At 41.2% G+C, this 5,941-nt stretch overlaps 1 long non-coding RNA gene across 1 annotated transcript; it reads right to left on the bottom strand.

Moving 5' to 3' along the window:
* Positions 1–1,287: 1,287 nt before the first annotated feature.
* LOC142935433 (uncharacterized) lies at positions 1,288–5,344 on the bottom strand. Its single transcript, XR_012947856.1, has 2 exons — positions 5,031–5,344; positions 1,288–3,051 (listed from the first exon to the last, which is right to left on the bottom strand). It is a non-coding gene; the product is annotated as an uncharacterized LOC142935433 (long non-coding RNA).
* Positions 5,345–5,941: the final 597 nt, after the last annotated feature.

Below are 5,941 nucleotides of genomic sequence, written 5' to 3'. Positions count from 1 at the left end.
AGAAGCGACATTAAAATGCAGACCCTTAAACCAGTCGCAGAGGTGTGTAGAGTTGCCTTTTGTGCTCAAGTAAAGCATAGTTATTAAAATAACTACTTGAGTCGGAGAACAAAAGTATGTACTGAGAACACACTTGAGTTGCTCGTAACTGCCCATGTAAAATACACTTATTTTAGATAGATATGACTCAACCAAGTGAACGTACACATGTATTAATCTCCTGATTAGATAATCTGTTACATATCCTCCAGGTCAATATGTCTGTACATAAATAAGTAAATTTTTTCTTGAAATGCATTCTTTGCAAATAAATGAGCAAATCAGATATGCATGGGCCATGTGTGTCAACATATAACAGTGTCCTTAAACTTGTCCCAAGTCCCAGTTAGACACCCACAGATCAGAAACCTACTCAACCCACCACAGCCTGTCTGTACTCATTAGGCTAGATAATGATGTGACATGTCATCATAAATTGCTTATTAAATACGGGTGTTTTCTTCCCTTTGACCCGAGGAAGACCATCTGCAGTTGAAACATCATATCAATATAAAAAAAAATGTTTTTCTTCTTCGGGGTGCATGACTTGCTCTCTACTGTTCTGTTTCTCTTCATCAGGCTGCACGAATGACGTCAGCAGTGGAAGTTGTGAAGCATGGTGTCCTGTGTGTGTTTAAAAAGCTATTAGCATTGACACGACACACTTACTGCTCTTTGTCAGCTCAGTGTTCTCTGATGTACTGACCTCAGGCCAGCGATAACAACTGGAGCCTGTTGTGGTCTGCTAATATTAGCTGCGTACGCTATCTGGATGCCATTCTGTGATTAATGTGGCGCAAAAGTAAAAAATAATGATTGTTCTTGAAAATTCTACTGAAGTAAGAGCAAGTATGCTGCAGCCAAGCACGATTTAGTCAAAAACATTACTTATGAACATTGAAATGGCCTCTGCCCAGTCGTAATCCAATTAAGGCGGTTATATGAGATGAAACCAGACTGGTCTCCTAAAAATGACACTCCCATACAACATAACTGCATTGTCAATTACGTTTTGAGGGAATGTATTTTCTCCCCGATTATGTTTGTATTTGATGTATCACAAATAGGTTTCATCAAAGTCCATGTGAGCCTGTGTGGGGGAGGAGGATGGAGGAGTCAAACATGGGTGTTTCACCCCAGAGGCTGCTGTTTGTGTCCACTATGAAACCCCAAATACTTTTTAAAAAACACACAAAACAATCTTTTATTGCCGAAACGTAAATGATAATGCAGTTTCTACAAAAGAGCTACGAGTGGTTAAAACACTTTAATGTTGATATACACGTTTGTAGAAATGTTGAAACATTGTATTCTGGCCACTGGGTTGATGAAACAGCTGTTATGCAAAAGACAAGAGCAAATAGGATGTCAGTCCACATACTACAAACCTCTTCCTAATATCCATCAAGGTGCATTTTAAATGAATTCATATGTTTCAAGAAACAATGTGTTATAAGATGAGTAGGTTTACTTAAAGCTAACAATAACCATGAGCTAAAAGAGGCTTAAAAGATTAATATAGAGAACTCTTTGGGTTTAGTACAACAAAAGCAAAAGTGCTGCTCTGAAAACACACTCTGGAGTTCAGTGAATGGTGGCCTAACATATGACTCTTAAGACTGGTCATTTGGGCTGATATTTAACTTTAACTATTCTTTTGTGATCTAAGTTTCAATAAACAAAAGTGGAGTTTTGTTTTTTGGGATAACGGTCCGTGGGACTATTTGTCCCATAGACATTTTTTAAACTATTGAGGTTTTGGAACAAAGTGCCGTCAGACCAATTGCATGGCACCTTTACTTTACACATATTTATTATTTTTAAAGAAATGGATTAATACAGCTTCAGCAGGGACTTTTGAGGCCTGTGGCGCTTCACATTGATACATACATTCACATTGATCATTTGAATCCTTCCTCTGAGCAGCTTGGAGTTCGGTGCCTTGCTTAAGGGCAGCTCAACTATTCACTTTACCCAGTCGGATTTTCCTCTCACGATCACGATTTGTGTGTGTGTGAGTATATATTACATCACATAAGTGACCAGCTCCTGGGCTCTTGCCCTAGGGTCAGGTTATAATAAGGTGACACTCTCCAACTCTCTGCCTCTTCCCCTTCAGTCATTCCTTCTGATGTCACCCAGTGCTTATTCTCACTGCTACTATTCTCCATCTTGCCTCGAGAACCGGGGGCACTGAGCATCCAAGGGAATGTCAACGACGGGCCCATGTGTCGCCCTCGGCTCCGGAAACAGGGACGGGGTCTCCGATGGTGGGGGAAGAGTGCAGGAGAGTGCTGTCTAATGACAATGCGACTCACATTCGGTTGCAGCGCAAAGACGGAGGCCGCTCCTCTGTTCTCCGCTGCCAGAAATACAGAAGGCAGGTCTTATTTGAATAACTCCCCATGCTTTTCAACTTTAAAGACACATGCAGAAAGCCACATGTTTGCCAAAGGCTTTTCCTCTAACCTAAAAAATCTCTGAATACTGCATGTGAAATAGCTCACCGTGATTTCATAGTTTATTTTCTTATTCAAAGATGACCTCAAGGCAGTGAAACAAAACATTGTGACATGCAAGAGAACACAAAATGCAAATCGGTGAAGCCGGTATTTTCTTTTTTTTCAGTCTTTAGCACTTTTCATGGTCTTTCATGGTCGTTTTTAAAATAGCACCTCCATCCTTTACTCAAGGACTTTTCTTTTGGGTTTGCTCACACTACTTTTAATTACTCACGCTCTACAGTAAAAGCATGGCTTATTTGGGGACTGCAGGGGGGGATGGGAGGCATAGCAGCGGTGGACAAATTGATTTTTAAACAGAACAACAACCCCTCGCACGTCTACTAGAACAAAATGAGGCGAAGAGGAAACCGCCGCGTGGCTTTGAGAGCTGGACGGGCACCTGCGTCAGGAAAAAGCAAGCGGAGCAAAGGCCACAAGAGGAGGAAGAAATTGGCTCCATACGGCGACAATTCCCGGCCACACCTGGTCCCACTTTTCTCACCCAAAACTGAAAAAAAAAGGCAACTGTTACATGATGAACAGACAGCGTGAGGGCAGTGCAGCTGCAAAGAGGGCTCAGGTTCCCCATTGGGAGGAGCGTGCCCCGGGTCACATTCAGGATGTGTTCCGTCTATACTGTACCATTGGTTATGTGTGGGTCTCCTGTCTGAATAAGCACCGCAGTCACTTTTCAATATGACACAAGTCTGAATTGAATGCCGTCAATTACCACAAAGGCTGCAGCAGCACAAGGTGAAACACAGAGTAAAATGCACGCCTTGCACAACCTTCTGAGATGAGATGTAATTTATGTGTAACCTCAGCCTTCGTTTGTTATGCATACAATCAGTCACATAGACAAGGAATCACTTTGACAGAGCCAAGATGTTGAGGGGATACTTCTTCTTCCATTAATTCAGTCTATAAAACAATGTTTCCCTCGTGGTGTGGCCAGTGCAAAAGACCCCTCTCACAATAAAAATCCGACCAACTGTCTCTCCATGTGTACTCCGTTATACTTCTCCTCAGCGTTATAATATGACGAAAATCCGACACATAGTGGCTTTGAAAGCAAATGGACTCTTAGGGTGAAGGCCGACTTGAAGCAAACAAATTGCTTGGCATCATCTTAGCTACTTCTTGCTTGTTGCTCGGTTGATTAAACATCGAATATATAAGTAACTTACATCATTCTCCAACAATTTACATGACCTTTTGCCAAACACCACTTCAGTCTGCTTTGTATCTGTAGTTTTAAAAGGTGAGAGCATACAAAAGAGAGACCTCAAAATCAACAATAACGATCTCCACAAAAAATTATGTAATTCTTTCAACTTTGGCACTTCTCTTTTCTGCATCATCTGCCAGGATTGAACTTGGAAGTCATAATATGTGCTGCTGTCCTGCAGCTGTGATGTATCTTGGACTTGAACTTTTGTGTATACTCACACTAATCACGTTACCAGTGGTGAATGGAGTAATGTCATTTGCTAAATGTGAACTATGTGGGCAAACTCGCATCGTAAACATACAAAGATTGTCAGCACTGACTCAAATCACAGCTTATTATTTCCAGCTCAAGGCATGAATTTTAACTCGATTAAGTCTTTCTTTGTCATACACTCACTCATACCACGTCTCGCTTTCTCTCTCGTAGAAGCAGCAACAGACATTTGGAGAGGTTATCTCAGAACAACAGATGACTTTCATTAGCAAGCCAAATCTCTGCCAAATTACCACACACTATGATCACCACCAGATTTTCAAACAAACAGATTTCATTCCCTGTCAGATACAACGTGGCATCGTGGATGGGAGAGAACACAAAGACTGCACCGCGTCAAAGGGAAATAATGCGAAATGCCTTTATCTCAATATAATTCATTACTGAACAACGCTAAATCAAAAATGATCAATGACGTCCTAGCTAACCAAAAGGAAAACCTGAAGTATTTTCTAGTTGAATTCTCTGCGCGTCCTCTTTTTGCACAGCCAGCCTATGATACAACACACAAGAGCCTCATACTGAGCTGCAGTCTACATTAGCATTCGAGCTAAAGTCTTCTTCTTATCTCCAGGCCTTGGCACATGTCTGGTCTTGCCCCTTGGGCTGCTGGACAAGCAGCAAACAAGCATTCAGTGGGCAAATATGCCCTCTCTTGATAGCTAATTAGCTTGTCAGCTGTAGCACATTGACTTCACAAACTCGCCTGCAATTTTGAACATGTCAGATAAGATGGTCATGGTGTTTTCCATTTGAGCCTTTTTTGCCTCAGCTGTACTCTCCGTGTACTGCTGATAAATATATGTTGACATGCTAACAAGCTAACCTAAGATATGTGAACGTGGTTAACCTGCTAAACATCAGCACTCTGTTTGTGGAGTTGTTAGCATACACTAGCATTTTTTTTATATTAACAATAAGTCTGAACAACGCTTTGTCTGAAAGAATGATTTCAGTCTTTCTTGTGGTTCTTCATTTCTCACCTCCTGATACTCCTCAGTGGTCCCTCAAACTCTTTGATAGAGAAACACCAGCACACACCTGGTACATCGACAGTCGGTCTTTGAGGATAGTCTGCCGCTGAAGAGAAACAGCCTTAAAAAAATAAAATGTATTTCCCATTGACCCCCCACCCTCTTCTCGGTTTTGCTGAGGCCTGTCCACACAGTGGATGGCAAGTATGGTGTACAACAAGAGGTGTTGTTCTCTCTGGTCTTTCTATTGGTGTTGAAGTTCAAACTGAGATAGACTTAATGTTTTTTGATCTCAGTTGTCTAAAAATATATTCATGTACCATTTGCATTTGGCATTTTATCTGACAGCAACTTCAAATGAATACAAAGTGGTATTATTGGCCTCACAACTGCAAGACTTTTTTTTTCTCCCTGAACATTATGCAAATGTTGGTTTGCTGTTATATTTGAGGACAAGGCATCAAATAACAGAGCGCATTCTGACTATTGTATTACATAGTAAGCCTGATACTTTTTAGTGGTAATAAAAAAATTCAAAAATGTTCCAAATAATTTAGGTTGTTCCACCCTCTGCCGTTTCCGCTACCGAAAGCTACCAGGGAAAACAAAAGCGCAATCCTCTTCGTGATTTGGTTGCACACTTCCATTCTGCCGTAAGTCGCCGCTTCATTTTCCCTGGAGGTCGCACCTGGTGGCAGCCAGAATTGCATGGTAAAAGGGAGGCTTATAGGACACCAATCTAAATGCTGATGCCATCACTGTTATGTAGCCATTACATTGTGCAATCAATGTTTACTTCATAACGATAAGTTAAAGCAAAGTTGTATATTGCTACTTCAAGACAATGATGCATTATGGGCTGTTTGCTGCCTTTATGTTGGCAGATCCGGGGAGTTTCTTCTTGAGCGTGAAATTTAACC

This window comes from Anarhichas minor, unplaced genomic scaffold (assembly GCF_050575085.1).
Source record: "Anarhichas minor isolate MPS153535 unplaced genomic scaffold, ASM5057508v1 ptg000073l, whole genome shotgun sequence".
In the NCBI taxonomy this organism is placed as follows: Eukaryota; Metazoa; Chordata; class Actinopteri; order Perciformes; family Anarhichadidae; genus Anarhichas; species Anarhichas minor.
The sequence above is the reverse complement of the archived record's forward strand: the minus strand, read 5'-3'. Positions and strand labels throughout refer to the sequence as shown.